The following is a 23,001-nucleotide window of genomic DNA, read 5'->3' on the forward strand; positions in this document are numbered from 1 at the left end:
CCCGGAAAGAGGGCAGGGGGAAGTCCTAAATGCCCAAGTATGGCCATCGTTAAGGGTGTCTGCCTTCCTACCATCCCTTGCTTGCTCTGTTCCACCCTCTTCTTGCATCCATAGAGTGCCTGTGAGCATCTGTCTTCCCAAATCCCATACAAGTTCTTCCTCTTTGCACAGAACAAAAATTGTTTGGCCAGTTTTCATCTGGATGCAGCACTGTTGAACTCTCTACAAACATCTCTTTTATGAACACCAGGCACCCTTTTCGGTGGGTACATGTATGTGCATGTGTGCTCTTAATCTGCTCTTTTTTATTTTATATGTATTTCATAATTTCATTGGAGATATTTAAAAAACACATTATATGTGTGGACATTCAATTATTATATTGGAATTGAAGTCTGTGTTTCTGAATTAGCCTCAATAATCAACTATCATTATCTTTAGGAATGAATATGATATTACTTGATTCTTAAGAAAAGGAATGAAGCTAGAAAAATAAAGTAGGAAAGGGAAGGGAAGTATCCAGATCAAAAGGCTATGAAAATGCCAAAATAGCTCATTTCTAATGGTCAACTTTTCCAAGTCATTAAAGTTTGATAAAAGTAGGTAAACCATATATGCAACATTAAATATTCTTAAGAAAAAGTTGCGGGGAAAATAAATATACTATGGCTTGTGTGGTTTCGTATTTAATATAAACTACTCTATTTATCCAATTCACCTGCCAAATTCACAACAAGTGGTAGCCTATATCTTTGAACAACCTTCTGTTAAATTAGTTGTGGAAAATACCAAAATAGCTTTCAAGTTTTGTGCTCTGTAGCATATCAGTTCATTAAAGTACTGAAGGGCACTCAGTATGTTCAGCTTTCCAACATAATCTTTTCCATTACAAAACTGCATTTGCAAACGAATGAAGCAATTCTAAGCACTCTTACTCAGCTTTATGTGACTAGTATCCAAACAGCCCTGGGAAGACAGATTGGAGTCCTGTAGCAGTTCACTGTACTGGACAGACTCAAGTGCTCCCTTTGCTCTTACTCCAGCTGTCCTCTCTTCACACATGGCTACCTGGCCTGGCCTCCAGAGCTCAGACTGCATTCTTAGTCATCTGGTCTACCCTCTATTCATTTGCCTCTTCAAGAATTCCCATTTTTAAACAGACAAAATGAATTAAAGCATCTCCAAGTTTACTTGTGAGCAACAATGCCAACTATTTAAAAAAGTTAAGTTCCAAATAATTTACAAAATTGTACGTTCCTATCAAGCAATCATTAAAATGTATGTGACAAAACATGTTGTGACACATGAAGAGTCTATAAGGTGTGCACGTAATTATTACCGAGGGAAGCATAGGGTTGTCCTGTATCAACAAGGGATTGTTTCCAGGGTTTCCCACAGATGCTAACATTCAAGTACTCTCAAGTCTCTAAATAAGATGGAGTATGTGTTTGCATAGAACCCATACCCTCCCTTGTGTTTTAGGTCCTCCCTGAGTTATTATGCCAAATAAAATTAAATACCATTCAAGTAGCAGCTGTGCATGCTTGAAGGCTACACAGGCTGTGCATGCTCAGTATAGTGCAGTTTTAAAAATATTTTCAATCCATTATTGGTTGAACCTACAAATCTACAAATTCAGAGCCTGTGAGACAAAGGGGTAACTTTAATATTATGTCAAGAGAATAAAAGCAAATATATTTTCAAATAGTGAGGGAAACTGAAATAGTTCAGTGAGTAAAGGTGCTTATCCCGAAGTCTAATGACTTAAACCCACATAATGGAAGTTGATAACCATTCCTGAATGTTGTCCTCTGACTCCCTCATGCATCCTGCGGCATGTACATTTGTGAGTGGGCACACACATGCACAGACACCACATTTCTCAAAATGACAAAAGAGAAAGTGCAAAGATACCATCAGTCACCGCAGGACAGCGTATAGAAAGACAACACTCAAAATCTTGTTCAGATTCCCATAAACTGTAATTCTGTACCATCACTTTTATTTCTTACAATCCATAACTCCAAGCTTCCAGTAACTTGGAACATCGAGTACATCACACAACATTATTAAATTGTGACATAGTCTGATTTCAACTAAAAGTAAAGTATACATGAAGGACCTGGTCCAAATTCAGGAAAACAAGAGTGCCCCCCAAAGGGGTAAAGACTCTTCCATTTGCATTATTTCTTTTCAAAATATGGCTTTATTTTCAGACTGTGTTCATTCATTGAATGCTAACATTATATTAGGAAAAAATGCCCATGATAGAAGAGAAACACACAAAGCACTGTATTCCTAATACTCCAAAGAAGACAGACTGTTCCAAATACCATGGAGAAAGTCTCAGAGAAATCTTCAGAAATCAAAGGTTTTCCATTTCAGAGATCTCAAAAATATACTTTATACTCTTCTTCCATGGAGGCAAATGGTATCTCATAACAATTCTAAAATCAATAATATTATGAACCTTTCTAATCAGAACCTGGGAATTCTTTTTTATTTTTCTCCTGATGGACCTGAGGTTAGGACAAGGGATGAAGGTATTGATTCTTATTTGGAAACACAAAGCAGAAGACCTCATGTAACTCCAGCCAAACTGAAAGTGGTTTTCAGGTCCTTCTGTCCAGTTGAGAATCATTCGTGGCAATCTCTCACTGCCTCCCTCTCTGTTCACTTACGCGAGGGGCCAAACCAACACTTTGGCCTCATCAACCCCCGCAGATGCTGCTCAGTGTCTCTTCTTGCCAGTTTTGGCTCGGCATGGTGTCTCCCGGGCCCACTGACTGTCGGTTGCCATAACAACTTATGGCAAAAGAGGGAAGCCTGGCGAAGCAGTGGTTGGGCCAGGTGGAGAGGAGGAGGTAGAACAGATAGCTGAGACACACAGAGTCCCTGGAAGGTTGGTGTGGAGGCAGGTGACCACAAGAAGCGTGCAGGAAGCTAGAGCCTGTGATGCAGATGATATTAGGAAGGAAGATGCAGGTGAGGAAACCGAAAGGAGAAAGAAAAGCGTTAGAAAAACATTGCAGAGAAGCGTGAGGGAAATGGAAAACAAAGACACATTTCAGGAGCAGAAAAAAAATGTCAACCTCAGATACTATGCACAGTCAATTCATCCCTCTCCTGGCCCATTTCTCCTTGTACCAGCACCTGCTTAAGATTAAGTTAGAATAAGATGAGCAAACAGTGTACATTGATATGACAGACTTGGTTACTATAGTCTTCTGGGTCAGGCCTTATTTAAATTAGTGAACTGTGCTTAAAAATATCTAATCTGCCTTCTTCCCTGAGTTGTTATAATGACTTGAATGAGTTGTTGAATATTCAGAAGCTTGGAAAGCACTAAAGCAGTCTACAAATGTTACAGCTCTCATCGTCCTGATTTCATCGTCATCAACGTGAACATGTTTCTTTCACTCTTCCAATCTCCTTTGCACTATCTTTGGAATATCATTTTCTTTAATTTTTCATTAATTAGACTTGGACTCATTTTTCTCCTTGTAGGAGTAATTGAGATTTACTCTTTTATACTATCACTAAAGGCCAGATACTTTAGTTTGCCATAGTTACTGTCACTATGAATGAAACAAAATTGGAATCTAATTCTACAAATATTCTGGTCTATATTCCAATAAAAGAATCTCTTTGTGCTCTATGTTTTGAAAGGTTTCTTGTTGGTTGAAGCAAGTGTGTGTGTATGTGTGTGTGTGTGCTATGTATATATGTGTGTGTGTATGTATACATATATACATACACACACACACATATATCACAGTGTTTGAGCTAAGAGCACATTCAAGATCAACTGTCCAGTACTCTTTCTTTTTCCCTATTTGTTTTATTTACACAAAGTTTCATTATGTAGCTAGGCCAGACTGACCTTTTCTTCTCAGCCTCTTAAGAACTGGGAGTCCAGGAGGGTTCTCCTACACCCTGTACAACTATGTTGTTCAAAGTTGAACTTTCAGTCTGTCCACTTATAATCTTGTGAAAATATAGATTCTGACATTTAAAGTCTAGGGAGGGACCAGCCTTTCCAGGTCTTCTAGCATGGTCACATTGATTTAGGTCCTTTTGCAATTAGGATTTGTCACAGGGACATCCAAATCTTTTGAGGCACAGAACACTTCCTATAAAGTTTGATAAGACAGCTGGAAACACAGGTAAGCACAGTGTGTATTCTACCCCTGATTCCAGTCAAATCATTTATTTATTTATCTATCTATTTATTTAATGCACAATTGCGTGTGTGTGTGTGTGTGTGTGTGTGTGTGTGTGTGTGTTTGCGTGTGTGTGTGTTTCTGCACATGACATAGCTGGTTCTCTCCTTTCACCATGCCGGTCCCATGATCTAACTCAAGTTGGGTTTGGTGGCAGGTGTCTTTACCCAATAAACCATCTTCCTGGCAACACTTTAATAAATGATGGCTCAGTCTAAAACACACACACACACACACACACACACACACACACACACACACATGTTTGCCATTCATTGTTTCATATTCTTAAGAAACATATAGGACAGATAGCTTACAAGGTGCCATTAAGCCATCAAAAAAGATCCTAGTGAAATTCAAATTTCAAAGAGAAATTAAACCCAGAAAAATACTCCTATCATACTTATGGACTTTTGACTGACAGTGGTAATAAAAAGGGCGATGACACTAGAGTTGTGGAGGGCAGAAAGACAATGTACTTCTGTTTCTTCAAGAAGCTTCTCAAATGCTAGTAGATACAGCACATCAAATCTGAAGCGAATAAAATAGGTGCTAAGACACTAAGGTGTTAAGTAATTACATTTATCTTTGGTAAGGACATTGGAGAGTAAGGAATTTTAAAAATTCCATCATATTTTAGGTTTGTTTCTCTTACAGTTTTTAGTTTTATTTAAATTTTATTAAAATTCACTCTTGCTCTTTTACTAGTATCTGTTAAAACTTCTTCTCCACATAACGAAGTTTTCTTGTAATTTGAAAATTATATATATCCTTTTTCCTTACTAATGGCTAATTTACATCTAAAATATTCTTAAATATCTACTTAATTCTGTTTAAATGTATCTTTATCCCTTCAAAAATAAAATACATGAACTTGGAATTCTCTACATAAATAAAATTAGAGATTTTGCAAGCAATTATTTATATACCAACTCTTAAGATATTTCTGGTATCATTTGTAATTTTATATCCAGAACATTATCATTTTTAAATATCTTTTACTGCGTTTGATAAAAAACAAGGTATTTATGTCTTCTTTATTGATTTGAACTTCTTTGTATTTTAAAGGCATTAATTTGGGGGCTGGAGAGAAACCGCAGCAGTTGAGTGTATACTGCTTCTCCAGAAGATTCCTAGCACTCAAGTTGGTCTTGGGGGCACATAGCAACCTCTACTCCAGCTCTATGGACCCTTCTTGCCTTCTTCAACCTCTCCTCTCTCTGTCTGTCTGTCTGTCTGTCTCTCACATACACTCACACACACGCACAAAGTTTAAAGTTCAAATGCTTAATCTTGAACTGCCTTAAAATACACATTACCTTTCTTTTACAATATAATCTAACACCAACTTGTTTTAATTATTTACAACTGGGAGTGGACATTCCTATCGTGGACAAAAGCACTGTAGACTCTCAGAGATATCAGTTCTGTGGAGCTATCACCTATTAGATAGTCCCTAAAGTCTGTGAGGAGTTCTGTTATTAAACCTCTTTATTTTGTCCCCAAAGGAAACTTTTTTTCATGTCTTCCTTTTACTCATGAACTGACCAGTTCTGGCTGCCTTAGACATACATAGTTGTCTAAAAAAAAAAAAAAAAAAAAATCCCATTAAGAATTTAACAACACCCTTCACAATAGCCACAAATGACATAAGGTACCTCCATAGCTCATGCCATATGCCACCCACTGCTTGATGAATGCTTGGGCTTGCTGAAATAGATCAGCTCCTATCTCAGAACAGTCGCTGATGAACTGTGGTCTTTTAGTGTAGATGCAGCTTCCTACTTCTCTTAGTAAATTCTGACTGCGTTCATACAGTAGATATCACATGCTGTGTGGCTTGCAAACAACAGGAATGTACTTCTGAGCAACTCTGAATTTGGACAATCAATGCTGACAGTCCCATCAGGCTCCGGTGCACTACCTGTTTGCAGTGTGCTCACTTGGGAAGGCAGTGAGAGAGCTCTCAGTAGTCACTTTAAAAGGCATTAGGTCCTACCTTCAAACGCTATCTTGCTGACATTAAGTTTCAACCTTAGAGCCTTGAATATATAGGATCTTGAAAGTTTCTAAGTATTCAAAGTATAATTGGGCACCTTGACCGTACTCTATCCTATTATAAGCATTTTACTTGCTGTGTAATCAAGATGAAGTTAAGAAGTCAAAATATACACCCTGTATGTGTACAGTTTGAGGGTACTTGACTGTTTCTCAGCAACTGTAGATTTTTTAAACTTTGTTTTCCTATCACAGCTTTGTCTAACCTAAACTTGAAGCATGTTCTCAAATGAGTTCAGAAGTCAACAGTACAAGCATGTTGTCCAAGCACAAGTCAACAGTACATCCCTACATCAGGTGCATATTCTAAGTGAAAGCAACATTTCTACAACCATACTAGTAATCTAATTCAAATTTCCACACGTCTATGCATACTAAAGCAGATGAACAAGCAACAGAAGCAGTTTATCCCATCCTACAAAGATTGCCTTTTTTCTTAATGCCCGCCTTCTTCACTGCTGATTTTAGGTGCACTTACTCAGTGTTTTTCTTCATATTAATATCATGAAGACAAATTTCCAAATTCTAGTCCAGGTCATCCTTGTGATTCTTCAATGGAATATTCTTTCAAAATAAATGGAAAATTTCTAGCAACCTCTGACTGGGTTGTTAATTACTATCCTGAGGCCAAGCTGACGCATTCTTGTTAGCACCCAACAAGCATCCACAGAACAAATTTACCTGAAGGTTTTAAAATTTATATATCAAAATTAAGACGAACAAAGCATCTCTCCAGGCCTGGAGACTTGTGTCTGTCATCCCAGCACTCAGGAAGCTGAGATAGGATGGGTTGTCATGAGCTCACAGTTGAGGCCAGCATCGAGTTACACAGTGTCAATGCAGTTTGTCCTTTGTCCCTTACTGCCTGTAGGAAGTCCTGCAGGAATTTGTCAAATGCTATGACCATTTTTGTCTGACAGAATTATTACAGCTTCCATCCTAATTGCTACCCTTACTTAAACAAGGATGATATTTAACTGCTGAATTATAAAACCATTAGGCCAAGAGATTAAAAGCCGCATGCAAAATGCCAGCATTTTCTCATCCTGTGTGATCACGGGATATGAAAGAGGGGTGATGATTCCCCCCTCTGCATTTTATGAGAAACAAGGTTAGAAGAGCCAGTATTTGGACTTCTAGAGACATGTAACTAACTAATACACATTTTCCCCTTTTATATAAAAAAAGAAGGTTGCAGCTTTGTGTTCTGACAGCTCGTTCAGTGACTCTCCAAGGAATGAGGGATGTGTGTGGTAGAGAGATGTGAAAATCTAAACCTCAAAGGAAAATAATAGGAGCATATCTCTATGCAAAAAATAAGTAGCCCTACTTTGTATGCTAGTCCTAACAGCTATTATTGGATGCTCTGGGTTAATTAGACAAAAACATATTTGGCTAATTTCCCTTTAAATTCACCATCAATGTCAACACATTTGGAGAATCCTAAAAGGCTGGGAATTTACAAGTCATAAACATTTAACAAAATAGCTAAGCTTCTTAAAATACTTTCCCCATCTGTGTTAAACCACAGAAAATCGAAACAGAACATCATTATATCCTCCCAGCCTACATGAGTGGTTATTAGTGATAGCAAGTCTCTTAGGACTCTATGTTTTACATGTAGGAAAAAACATCACAGCATATACATAAGCATACATACCAGATTGGCTATGAAAATAGCCCAGGGCCACTAGAAAGAAAATAGGTATTAGCTTGCAGATAAACAGTGACAATTTTTCACTGTGTCAGTTTGTATGTGTGTGTGTGTGTGTGTGTGTATCAGAGAAAGAGAGACGTGAAACTCTGTGTATGTGCTTGTGTCTATAAGTTTAAGAGTGTTTGCCTCTGTGTGTGTATATATGAGCTTGTGTGTACCAGAAAGAGATATGTGTATGAGACTTACATGTGTGTGTGCATGTGTATACACTGTGTGTGTGTTTGCCTTCTAACCCTTGTTCTTGAGAATCACATATCAATAAGGCTCTCTATACTCTGTTTTCCTCTCTCAGTCTTTCTGGGCTGAAGCTAGAATTTCTCATCTGTGTTCCTTAAATTCACCAACTATTTTCATACCTGGAGACATCACCTGTGCCTAAAATACTCTCTGTGTTAATGACCCACTGCTCATCCTTAATGTCTGTTCTCTGCTTTGACACAACTGTCCTAAACAGATTGTCTCTTATTAACCCTTCATAGAAGTTCTTCTCCATCATAGTAGTATAGTTTGTTTATTGTGTTTTATATAATTTATGAATATGTAATAAATGGACACATATATGTATATATTATTTGTACATGGGGTTATATGTACACATATGCAAATATATTTCTATTGTTGTGTAAAGGCACTTGGCATGAGATATATGCTCTTAACAGACCTTTAGTCTTTTATTCAAAGTCTACACCCAGGTACTTAAAGTCACCAATCTATTGTCTTCACCAGGGCTCACTAGCAGGGCTCCTGGTACAGAACTGGCACTTGGCAGGACATGGAGCCACACTCATTTAATTTCAGCACTCAGGATGCAGAGTGAGCATACCTCTGAGACTTCAAAGCCAGCTTCTTCTCCATGGTGAGTTTGAGGCCAGCCAGAGTTACATAGTGAAGCACTGTAGAACAAAAATTAAGTAATTCTTAAGTAAAGATCTGCTTAGTGCATCAACTATGAAATATAAATGGAAAATAAAAGGGATAAATAGGTAACTGTAACAATTTTTTTTAAATCAGCATAAATTGCCGAGTCAGCACCTGTGAAACCACTCTGTAGAGATTTCCTATATAAAATCCTAGCTGCTGATTATTACGATTGCTAAGAATTCTGCTTTTCTTTAATTTTAAACATGATTTTTAAAGCTGGGAAAGAAAAAAAATCTAGTGTATAAGTAAATAGTAAACATTAACAGCAAGGAAAAAAAAATCACTCAGTCTTCTCTACGGTTGGGTCCACATGAAATCTTGCCCATCCGTACTGGCGAGTCAATCGATGTGGTCATTGATCAGGATTGTTCAGGCAGCCACGTTCTTGAATTCACAGGTGAGGCTTCGCTGACATATCTGGAAAACACAGGCATGTAATGTCTGAGAGAGGGAGAATTATTCCTCCCCAGGGGTGAGCCTTCCAATTGGTCATCCAATAGCAATGAATCGTTTCTAAAAGATATACATACAAAGATATAAGTGTGTGTGCGTTTAAAGAATATATACTATATATATTTATTTAAAAAAAAATAATGGGCCGTGAATTTAAGAGGGAGGAGGGAGGAAAGACATGGGAGTAGTTGGAAGAAAGACATAGAAGGGAGAAGTGATGTAGCTATATCTTAATTTAAAATTAAAAAAAAATGTTTAAAGAAAGAATTTCGGTAACTAGAAGAGCCATGGTATCGGGTATTAGAGGATTAAGTATTAAAAAAATAACCAACTTCCCTTTGGAATGAAGACCTGATTTTACAATGTAGAAGATGCCACACACCACTACTCACACCAGACCTCCCCAGGCATTCAACTACCTGCTTCCAGAGCCCTTAGCTTACTGATCTGCCTTGTGTAGTCATTTCAGGCTTCTGTCTAACCACTAACCATCTTCCAGCCAACAACCAAGCACACTTTGCTCTCTCACTCCAGCCAAATTCAAGGCCAGATACAAATTTCTTCATCTCGGGGAGCCAACTTTTAATTCCTTTCATCAAATTTCTCTAGGATAATGTTGATTTATGAGAAAAATTAGAGAAAGATGTGCATGTAAATGTATCGTCATTGCCTCCCTTCATATCATCTCCTTCACAGAGAAGTGTGCCTTTCAATCGTATTATAAATTTTACATTCCCTTACTCACTTGATCTACTGAAGGTCTAGGCTTTCGCCCATAGGTCTACTTTCTAAACATTGGTGAATTCTACTATCTTACATTATTTAATTTCTAGTCTATTTCTATTAGGTTCTTCACAGGATACCATCTTCCATAGCTCACCATTTCCTTCCTCTACCATTTCTGTGCCTGAATCACTGTCTTCTTTTCTGCCTTTTTGATCATCACGGGTGACTTAAACATTGCAGTCAGCATGCTGACTCATCACTACTCATCTACTCCACTTATTTGACCCTCTGCTCTGAGAACTATCAGCCTCCCATGAGTACAGTCATATCCTGGAGCTTTACCCAACACCTCCACGATCTCACTTGGGTCTCTCTTCTGGTATTTCCAAAAACTATAAGCCACCAATGTGGGTGCTGGGAATCAAACCTTGGCCCTGGAAGAACAGCAAGAGCTCAATGCTTATTATAAATCAATCAATCCATGCTCTCTATTTCTTGAATTATAATTTTGCTTTCACTAAGCTTTCCTCCCACTCATTTTCTTTATATTACATTTCATTTTATTTTTAATTGAAAATATTAATTATATATATTTTTGGGTGTAGTATGTTTCTGTATGTGTGCTGTGGAATAATAAAATCTGGCTGATGAAAACATCCATCATGTTAATTATTTGTAGCATCATAGTCATGAGAACATTTAAAATATTTAGTGTATATACACAAACACTAACGATAGCCATTTTTGTTTGTGTGTGAAAAAACAGCAGTACTTCCTCCCCTCACCATGTAACTTTAACTTGTACTATGGAATAGCAGAGAAAAATATACCATTTGTTTTCAAAAGATACCTGAAAAGGCTGGAATTATCAATGTAAAGAGAAGAGTGGCAGTTTTTCTTACCTTTATAATGACTCTTGGCAGGAATGCTTTCTGTTGGATCTGGTTAGTCGCTTCAAGGAAATATTGGACTAAGAACGGTCTCCTTTCATGGCCACTTTGCTTTTCCCAGCAATATGTTGCAAAGAATACTTCTGCATGACTGAAGCACTCCCTCCTAGTATAGTTTCAAAGCCAGGTTTCAGAGGTAATAAGAAGATTCCATTCTAATGTATAGTTGGAAGCACTGTTGTCATCAAGTACTCAAAGTAACAGCATTTTGGATCTGAAAGTATCACAGTTGTCCTGTGAGATAATTCTTTTTAATGCTATCTACCCACATTTCTCCAGGAAATATTTTTTACAGCTCAAACAAATAACAACCACAAACACAAACTAATAACACGTCAACTCTTAAATAAATAAGTTATCAGCCCATGACTTGTCCGTGAAATGTCCACAAAATAACTACCATGAACCTCAAAGGACCACACAGAAACAAATTTTATTCCGTGGATAGATAGTAATATGGCATTGTTGTCTTTATTAGGAATTCCCCACACACACCCCCACACAATGTCTCGCATTTATTTTATTTTTTAAATTTAATTTTTTATATTAGTTACATTTTATTCATTTTGTATCCCAGCTGTAGCCCCTTCCTCATTTCCTCCCAATCCCACCATCCTTTCCCCCAATTCATAACCCTCTCTCAGTCCACTCATATGGGAGGTCTTCCTCCCCTTCCATCTGACCTTAGCCCATCAGGTCTCACCAGGACCGGCTGCATTGTCTTCCTCTGTGGCCTGGTAAGGCTGCTCCCCCATCAGGGGGAAGTGATCAAAGAGCCAGCCACTGAGTTCACATCAGAGACAGCCTATGTTCCCCTTACTAGGGAAACCCACTTGGACACTGAGCTGCCATGGGCTACATTTGTGCAGGGGTTCTAGGTTATCTCCATGCATGGTCCTTGGTTGGAGTATCAGTCACATTTGTTTTTAACTGCTGTTTTGTTTCTTCTTTCCATTGCACTGTATATTTTCCATTGGGTAGTTCTCTCAAATGTTATTTTTTTTCCATCCTAAGGCTATAAGCAACTCACAAATAAACACATATTTGTTTACCTTTTAGTTATAGAAATTACGTCTTTTCATATGCAGGGTGGAGCATCAACTCTAAGTTTTAATAGGCAACTTAGGTGGTTCGGTGACTTGTGTTTGGTATTTTATGTGTATATCTCTACACCATGTTTAGTGCCTGCAGAGGCTAGGAAAAGGCATCAGATCCCCTGAACTGGAGTTGTAGGCATCCATGAGTCATCAATGTGAGTTCTGGAAATCAAACCCTGGCCCTGTAAGAACAGTAAATGCTCTTGACAACTGAGTCATCACCCCTGTCCCCTAACCCACCTTTTGAGAATGTTACTTCATGTATGATGAATGATGCTTGGAAACAGATGAATAATTTCAACTGGGAGCCATGATAATACTGTCTTAGTCAGTATTCTGATGCTGTGAAGAGACAACATGACCAGACAACTCTTATGAAAGGAAAGTATTTAATTGGGGGGCTTGTTTACAGTTTAAGAGATTTAGTTTATTTTTGTCATAGCAGGGAGCATAATGGGATGCAGGCAGGCATTTTGCTGGAGGAGTAGCAGAGAGTTCCACATTGGATCCACAGGCAGCAAGAGGAGAGAGAAACTGGGCCTGGGTTCAGCTTTCGAATCCTCAAAGACCATCCCCAGTGACATGCCTCTCCCATCAAGGCCACACCTACTCCAGCAAGGCCACATTCCTAATCACCCCCAACTAGTGCCACTCATTGATGATGAAGCATTCAAAATTATATGAGCCTATGGAGCTTTTCTTATTCAAACCATCACAACTAGCATGGATGTAGTCCTTAAGACAAATGGCATGGATATTGGATGTAGGAGGAAACAAGTAACAGGACAGGAGACTTATTTGTATTGTTTGAGAATTTCCTGCATAAATTTAATACATTCTGAATAAAGCCAACCTCTCCCACCTTTACCCTTCAGTTCTTCCCTATCCTTCCAAAACTCTTTGCTTCCAACTTCATGTGCTCTATTTCATAAAAAAATACTTATTTTATTAAAATTTGAGAATTTTATAAAATTTAATTTTATCATCGTTATCTCTGACTCCTCACTGATTCACCCTGACATCTTTACCCAACAATGTGTTCTTTTCATTTTTCTAACCTTTAAAATTGAACTTGTGACAATGCAGGCAGTCCTAGGCCAATGAGAGATCCTGTCTCAAGCACACATGCTCGCATGTGCGCACACACACACACACAGATCTGAAGAATGGCACCTGATATTGTCCTTTGGTCTTCACAAAGAGGTGATGAGGGAGGTGCTTAACACACATGCACAGAACACACACACATTTTTTTAAAAACATGAAAATAATAGGCAACTTTTTGTTGCTGATAATATTCTTCCTTTGGGAAAGTTAACTTTCTGGGTACCAAGGTGCTACTTTGCAGAATGTTATGCAGGAACCACCAATGTCAGACCATCATGGGGAGCCCATCACATTTTCAGATTCCTGAGGCCCCTCTAACACAATCAAACAGAGACTGTAAATCTTTGACCTTCATCCCCAGGTGCCTCCAGTGCCTACACAAGCTCCTTGGGCAACATCCGAGCCTTCAGAATCACTTAGAGAACTACGGACCACTTAAGTTCATCTCTGAGTTTAATCAAAACCTGATGATGGCGAAAAAGAATAAACGCAACTGCTGTTTTAGGAAGATCTTCTGATAACAGCTTTTCAGAGGAAAAGGATGAGTGTCTGGCTAACTTCAATTTTCAGTAATACTGAGGTATAAAAGACTCACCTTGATTTGAAATTTCCCTTTTCCCTTTTAGAAAAGCCTGGCTCTAGTTCCACATTATCTAATATACTATTACAGTACATGAGGTACATATCTACAGCCTTTTAATGTCCATAAACTCTTCATGTAGGTTCATTTTTGACAGTTTTTATTCCATTACACTTTAAAAACAGTGAAACATCTGCTGTGTTTACAGCAGTTCTGGACCGTACTCCTTACGATCCCAGCTAGTGTTTCTACTAGCAAACGGGCCGATGAGAGACTGTTGGGTCATGGAAATTCCCCACATTTAGATGAGCTCAGAGTTACCAGACTTACCCCTTGACCGGATGCATGGCTCACATACATATCTGCCATCAAATGAGACCATGCCCACCCCCCAGCCCCTGCTAGTTACCTCAGTTATCATGAATCACGCATCATTATACAGGGACATTGGAGTATATGCACTTCCCCTCCTTTTAATTTTCTACATCACTTTGTCTGAACAAAGTTGGTAATTCTATGCTTCGAAAACTGTGTTTCCATTATGTCACTTCTATTCGCTTTGCTTGCAATAACTTTATTACAAGTTCTGAAGGCTATGTCAGATACATCCCTCTATCGCCTTATTTTGTGTGTATGTAGGTATCTCTATTTTTTATTTTTATTTTATTTTTTATATAATTTATTCATTGTATATCCCAATTGTAACTGCATCCATTGTCTCCTCCCAATCCCACCCTCCTCCCCTCTTCCTCCTTATCCAGTTCCCCAGGACCACCGAAAGGGGGAGTTCTCCTTCCCTGCCGTCTGCCCCTAGCTTGTTAAGTCTCATCAGGCCTGCCCGGATCCTCTTCCCCTGGGTGCCTTTAGTACTTTTTTAAAGAGCTACACAACCATCTATCTACAGTTTTTAGTACCATGAGTCGGCACTCAATTTCTGTACTAACACACAGGAGATCAATAACTAGTGAGAAGTAAAGGTATGGTTTGACTCAGTTTCCAAGGTTTGAAAGGCATGGTCGTTGGCCCAGTGCCTTTTATGTCTGTGGGAGTAAGTGGTGACCAGCACGGTTTACCTTCCGGTAGGCAAGAAGGAAAATGTAGAGAAAGGAAGGGGCACAGGCCGGGCATTCCCTTTAAGCTGTGCCTACCATGACTGTGCTCCCCCAAGCTGTGCCTACCATGACTGTGCTCCCCCAAGCTGTGCCTACCATGACTGTGCTCCCCCCATCAGGCCCATCTTATTTTAAAGATTATTAGCATTGTCCCAGGCTGGTGGCCAATCATTTGATACAGAGGCCTTGGAGGGACCGCTCTCTCTCTCTCTCTCTCTCTCTCTCTCTCTCTCTCTCTTTCTTTCTTTCTTCTGGAATTACCAAACTTTATTTGTTTTTTATGGCTTTAGACTTGCTTTTCTATTTTATTTATTTATTTATTACAATTTATTCACTTTGTAGTCCCCTCCCTCATTTCCTCCTTGTCCCACCTACCCTCCCTTTTCTCCCTCTATGCCCTTTCCCTAGTGCCGTGATAGGGGAGGACCTCCTCCCCTTCTATCCGACCCTAGCCTATTAGGTCTCATCAAGGCTGGCTGCATTGTATTCCTCTGTGGCCTGGTAAAGTGGGAGGTGATCGAAGAGCCAGCCACTGAGTTCATGTCAGAGACAGCTCCTGCTTCCTTACTAGGGAACCCACTTGCCAATTAGGACCCTTATTCTTCAAACCTAACAAGGAACTTGATAGTTGGGTCTACAACTTAACACATTTAATATCTTTATACTTTTACATCTTTCAAGAGCAGCCAATCTTGTTCTACTCTCTAACGTGAGCTTTTCCAAAACCATCCAATTAACACTTTGTCTTTTTTGTAGCCAAATTATATGCTATCTGCATTATGTGTCTCCCATGTGCACAGGTTTATTTCATTGAGTTGTGCCTTCCTGTGCTAGCATAACCTTGTAGACTCACACTGTTGTACTTTCTCTGCTAAAACAAATCATGATTTTATTCCCCAATTTCAGAACTGATTTAGCTATCCTGATTCTATACTTAATCATGCTAATTCACAGAACTTGCAGTCTTAAAAAGATTCTATTAAAGCTTCTTCATGCAGATGTATGTGAATCCAGGAGGCAAGTGGCAGCACCCCATGCCATTCATGTACATCTCTGTCTCCGTTTGTATATCCTCCTGTTGTTTGGTGATTTTCACAGACTTGTGATGACATTCAGTCATATTTTATGTTGTTGACAACAGTAGGAGGGCCACACAGTAGATATTGGATATAGCTCCTTTGCTGACTTCTTTGGATTACCAGAAAAGTTTCTCGCCCAAAAGTTGTTCTGTTTGCCAAGTGATAACACAATATGTAAATATTCAAAGTTTACAACACCCTTTCAGATTTTACCTTGATTGAGATTTACTTGAATGACTGCAATGGTGGTAGGAAGTTTTCTCTCATTTACGATCATAAAGTAGATTAACCCAGACTCTCAGATTAAGTTAACTGTCTAATGCAAGAGATTAGTAAAATAACTTATTAACTTGAAAATTTGATAGTGTTTCAAATTTATTGTGATTCTATCTTGGATATTAACAAGCTGACTCATAAATTTTTAAGATAAGCACTTTTTTCATATGCCACTGGTGTCACTGATGACACAGAATGGTTTTCTCAGGATCAGTTTATTCCATTACAAAAAGTTCAATAATGATTTGTTATAGTATAAAATTAGATTTAATAAACTAATATTTGCACAAGAATTGGAAACAATGTTAACAATGAAGTACTGCTTACTATTATTAATTTTACTGCTGGTGTTAAAGTTATGCAAGGCATGTAAAATAAGTTAGGAATTTTTCTCTGTGTTATTTTTAATCCACTTTTATGAGATAAAGATTATTCTATAGATGAAATTTTAAAAGAAAATGTTAAACACTACTTGTGATTCTGAGGGCAAAGACTGACTTCTACCTTGATTTATTTAATAAGTTCTCTGTTTTCGTGTACCATTTAATCAATTTATGATAGAGAAAAATAAGACTTTTAAATAAGACGTTTATAAATACCTTTCGAAATATAAGGCTTTTAAATATCTTCATGTAATTATATATTCTCATTTTAAAATGACTGAGTGTCAATATTTTTTTCATTTACACCTATTTGCCTCATGTCTTCTTATTTAATTTCTATTTTCTTTTTCTGTAATTATTTATTTTTTATTCACTTTACATCTTGATTGTAGTCCAATCCCTCCTCCCCTCCCAGTTCAACCTTCCCTCCCCCCTCTATGCCCCCTGGCTTATTCTTCAGAAAAGGGGAGTTTATTTTCCCGTCCACCTCAGCTCATCAAGGTGCATCAGGACCGAGCATCTCCTCTTCCCCTGTGGCCTGGCAGGGCAGTCTCGCCAAGGGGAAGTGATTAAAAAGCCGGCAAGTGAGTCCATGTCCAATGCAGTCCACACTTCCCTTATTAGAGGACCCACATAAAGCCTAAGCTGCCTTTCTGCTCCATCTTTGTAGGGTGCCTAGGCCTGGTTCCTGCATGATCCTTGGTTGGTGCTTCAGTCTCAGCAAGCCACCCTGGGCCCTGGTTAGTTGGCCCTGTTGGTTTTCCTGTGGAATTCTACCACCTCCAGGTCCTTTTCTCTTTCCTTCCACTTTTCCACAAGACTCCTTAAGCATTGCCCAATGTTTGGCTCTGAGTCTCAGCAACTGTTTTGAGGCACTGCTAGGTAGAGCCTCTCCGAGGACAACTCTGCCTGGCTCCTGTCTGCAAAGCTTAGCAGAGTATCATTAGTGTCAGGGTTTGGCCCTCTCCCATAAAGTAGGTCTTTGGTTGGGCCAGGCTTTGGTTGGGCATTCCCTCAATCTCAGCTATATCTGCTCTATCTTTATCCCTACACATCTCGTAGGATGGGAAAATTTGGAGTTGAAGTTTTTGTCAAAATATATTGTATCATTTATTGACCACCAATGTATGACACTGCTTGCCAACAGCTCACTCTCCGAGATGGTAGGAGGACAATTTCAAACACACACACAAATGCATACCACCAAGAGGTCTCATTTATTCTTGAACCCTGAATATTTCCCCACTCTGCAGATATCTTATACTTCCTTGAACCCTATTCTATTTTCTACAGGGTTCTCCTAACATGTAATATAATTTTTCTAATTTTCCACATTGAAGTCCTTTAATATTTCTCAACTATAGATAACTTCGATTATTAGTTTATAAAATAAATAGTGCCCCTTTTACGAAAAGAAATAAGTACAGAGGTGCTTTTCTCTCCTTTTTTAATTAATTTTTTATTTTTTATATTAATGACATTTTATTTGCTCTGTTTCCCAGCTGTAGCCCCCTCCCTCATTTCCTACCAATCCCACCTTCCTTTTCTCCTCTCCTGCCATGTTCCTCTTTAGGTCCACTGATAGGGGAGATCCTCCTCCCCTTCCATCTGTCCCTAGCTAATCAGTTCTCATCAGGACTAGCTGCAATGTCCTCCTCTGTGGCCTGGCAAGGCTGCTCCCCCTCAGGGGGAGATGATCAAAGAGCCAGCCACTGAGTTCATATCAGAGACAGTCCTTGTTCCCCTTACTGGGGAACCCAACATGGATACTGAACTGCCATGGGCTACATCTGAGCAGCTTTATTTGTAATAGCCAGAAGCTGGAAACAACCCAGATGTCCCTCAACGAAGGAATGGATACACAAATTGTGGTACATTTACACAATGGAATACTACGCAGCAATTAAAAACAAGGAAGTCATGAAATTTGCAGACAAATGGTGATATCTAGAAAAGGTCATCCTGAGTGAGGTATGCCAGAAGCAAAAAGACACACATGGTATATACTCACTTATAAGTGGATACTAGACCTATAAGATAGGACAAACATACTAAAATCTGTACACTAAAGAAACTAAGCAAGAGGGAGGACCCGGGGTAAGGTGATCAAACCTCACTTAGAAAGACAAATGGAATCAACATTGGAAGAGGGAGAAAACAAGAAACAGGACAGGGGTTTACCACAGAGGGCCTCTAAAAGACTCTACCCAGCAGTGTATCAAAGCAGATGCTGAAACTCATAACCAAACTTTGGGCAGAGTGCAGGGAATTGTATGAAAGAAGGGGGAGATAGCAAGACCTGGAGGGTGCACAAGGAGAGCAACAGAACCAAAACATCTGGGCACAGGATCTTTTCTGAGACTGATACTCCAACCAAGGTGGATTCATGAATATTACCTAGAACCCCTGCTCAGGTGTTTTTTCTCTCCTCATCACATGTACAAACCAATATGTATGGAAATGTATATGCAATTTTCAAGCTATATGTAGTAACTTTGTTATGATAAGCTCTATTTATTTACATATCCATTTGTTTTATTTTGTTTGCGTGTGTACAGTGTGTGCATGCATATGGCCGTTCACCTGTGCAGGTCCATTCGGAGGCCGGAGGCTGAAGTCCGTGTCCTCTTTAATCACTTCCTCACTTTATCGCTGAGACTCTCTCTCTCAATCAACCCAGAACTCTGTTTAGACTAGATAGAATGGCCAGCAGGTCCCCTAGATCACTCCTGTGCTGTAGTTTAAACACACACGGCTGTGCCTGGCTTTTCCATAGATACTAGCTGTCTAAGCTCAGGTATCCACACTTGTACAGCTAGCAAGTCAACAGATGAGTCCTTTCTCCTACCCTCGAGGTTATATTGAAATATTTTTGTTAGTAGGAATACTTTACTAAGCTACAGGGAATAATTTTTTAAACCTCCTCACTGTTTCTTTAAATTTTAATGAAGATTGCATACTTAAGTTGTATAAAATGTTTTAATAGACCAGCCACAGTGAACTTGGGTTGTTACATTGATGGCGTATCCAGCCTTTGACACAGTGAAGCTTTCGCCTCTGCTTCTGCTTGTGTGTGTATATGTATGCATGGTAATACTTAACATTCATCTTTAAGACTCTGTATATGTGTGTAGACATAGAAAATCTTCACTTTTTTAAGAATAAAAGGAAGAAACGGCTTCCCTTTAGAAGGCCCTAATAATAGTTAAATAATGTCAGGAATCAGTAATAAATCTATCTGTACATTTGGACCACATAAAAATTTCAATGTCTAAATAATTTTGAGCTTCAAAACACGAAACTTATATGGTTTTCTCCATATGAAGCTCAGAGTGAACAGTCCTTCACTTTTGATGTGATCCAACTTGTAACTGTTGGGAGTAAATATTAATATATTGTTAATAGTTTTAATTAAATGGGAAGGAATACTTAATTTCTCCCAGAAATTTAGGTTATACAATTGGAATTATATATAGGTATGTACTATATAACCAGTTATTGAAAAATATTTAAAAGATAAAGATCTTCACTGTTTCTTAGCCTGCAAGTTAAAGTGTTCTATACAAACATAGAGAAAAAAATTATTTCTGCTTTTGTATGTCTCATGGTCATCTGGACTTTCTTTTGAGGCAAATACATGAGAAAAGCAAAACGAAATGAAACACTGAAATAAGAACTCATGGGAAAATTTTTTGGAATCACTTTATGGGTGAATGCTTCCTTGCTTGACCACCGGAACAGTAGAGCTTCCATGAAGCCAGAAAATTAAAAGTAGGAAAAAACAATGAGTCACAAAGTAGCTCACCCTCTTGCTTGGATGGAGATTAGATCAAGGATTTGGAAAGTCATTACAATGCATGTGTATGGGTGCAGTTATCTTTTTGCATTGTATTTCTCAAATTAAGCATGCACTGTAATATTTCTGTGAGGCTATGATTTTCTTCTTAAAGTAACACTCATATTCTGTTAGTGCTGCACAAGATTTTTTTTGTCTGATAAAATAAACTATATAATAGAAATTATAAGATTTAGGACTGCAGAGCTGGATGGGTTAGAGAGGGGCTTGCTTTGGCAGCATCAAGACCTGAAGTCGGATCTTCAAATTTACACCATTCCTGTGTTAATATCCCTAACCCTGAAGGGATGAAGACAGAAGGATCCCCAAAGCTAGTCTACCAGCCAGCATAGCTGAATCAATGAGCACCAGGATGAATGAAAGACTTTTAATTTATCACTATAGTCATACATTTCATATCTTTAAAGTTATTCATAATCATCAATAGCATTGTCATGCTTTTCATTTTGTACCTTCTCTAGTTTATATTCTTTTTTACATATTTGTATTTAGGTAGGAGTTATAGAATAATAACTAAATAATGAGTGTAAGACAACAGGATTAAAAGGGTAATTAGCATGTCCAGCTCAGATATTCCCAGGTTTAGGTACTGAGAACCTGCGTTGCTTCTATCCATTTGGCTATTGGAGTGAATTATGAATTATTATAACACATTTACCTGACTTTCAACAGAACATTAAAACTAACTCTTGCATCTAGCTGTATTTTAGAACAAGCTCTCCAACCCCTTTGTGCATCTTCAACCCCCATAACTCAATTCTCTCGACTTCTACGTTATTAACTCTTTCATCTTCTACAAGTCAAAACAGGTAGCATTTGTTCTTCGGTGCCTGGCTTATTTCACTTAACATAATGTCCTCCAATTTTGTTCACTTTTCCTGAAAATGACAAAATTTTATCTTTTTCTTACGCCTCAATAGCATCAAAGTAAAAATTTAAGAATTAAAAAAAAATTTAATTGCAGAAACAGTAACATTTGGGGTCAATTTATAAAAGTGCAACTTGCTTGAGATGTGACTAGACAATTTTGAACAGTGAAATATTTGAAAGAACTTCATGCACCCAGAATTCCTTATGAAAACATATGGACTTGTTGATTGTGCAATTTCTCAAGCTATCAGAGATTAGTTTGTTTTAGGAACTTCCGCCTCAGTTGCCTTGCTTCTTATTTGTGACTGTGAGACTTCCTAGTCCTCCAAAACTGACAGCAGGACTCCATGACGGGCCAGGTGTCTTTCTTGATCTTCTTTAAAGTACTCTCTTAAAGAAGTCTCTCCTAAATCTTCGCCAAATAAATTTCTTGTCACACTCACAATTCCGTGAAGGAATTTGGCATGTTTTCCTAGGAAGAAAACCGTATTCTTTTTAGTATGTAAGCGCTTCCACGTGTCTACACATTTTTGTTATTGAATAGCCATTTTTAATGTTACACTTTGTAGGACTCTCTTTGTGAAATACCCTTTTAGGATTTGAGTGTGTATCGGACAATATGTTTGGACAGTTAGAACCCATATTGTGATTCTGTTAATGGAGGTTATGAAGCTTTAGAAAGTGGGGCCTCACTGGAAAATGTGGGTAACTGAAGATGGTCTTTGAGATTGTTAATAGCCTAACCCCAAAATCTGTCTGCCTCAACTTCATATCCCCTAAAGATGTGAGAACATAGAGAATCCCAGGTGCAGGCTCCCAACACCATGTACCTGCCACCATACCTCCCTGCCATGATGGACTGTGACCCTTCAAACTGTGAGTCAGCAAAGCTACTTCTTTCAAGTTCCTTCCTGTCGGGTATTTGGTTACAGAAATGTGTAACACATTAGCTTTTTAGTAATTTGTAACCATAACATTTTAAACTATATTACCATGGGAACAAGATGTCAGCAGAGTACTAATAACCCCCTAAAAAATAAAGAGAAGAAAGAAGGGGTGCAAAATGAGGCATGAGGCTAGGTAATCATTTTTCCTCTGCATTTCAGTAAGTAGCATATAACCATATGTTGGTTTAGTATGTACTTTTTAGCCAAACTGTACAGATTAAACCCCATGATCTAACAGTTGGTAATTTCTATACCTCGTTCTCATCATTTGCACAAGGAAGCTGTACAAATTAAATGACTTGGCACTCCTAAACTATTAGAACAACAATGGCCAACACGATTTCCTTTTTGCCTTGTTGTAGTCAGTATCGTTAGCTCTAAGAATCACAGTCATGATCTACTAAATGACTCACAGCTGAAATGCTTGCTTGCTTGCCTCTGTGTTTATCCTAACAATCACACATTCATTCACGAGTAGGGCAACTATGGCTTAGTGAACCCATGCAGTTCAGACACATGTTTTCCAAGGGTAAAGGTGACAGCGAGAAGCTTGAGAACAAAGACCACTTCAGTTGGCTCTATATCCCCCATGCTTTACACAGCATCTGGGAAATGGTACCCGTGGGAAATATTAGATAGGCTGAAA

The sequence above is a fragment of the Meriones unguiculatus genome, chromosome 19 (assembly GCF_030254825.1).
Source record: "Meriones unguiculatus strain TT.TT164.6M chromosome 19, Bangor_MerUng_6.1, whole genome shotgun sequence".
NCBI lineage: Eukaryota > Metazoa > Chordata > Mammalia > Rodentia > Muridae > Meriones > Meriones unguiculatus.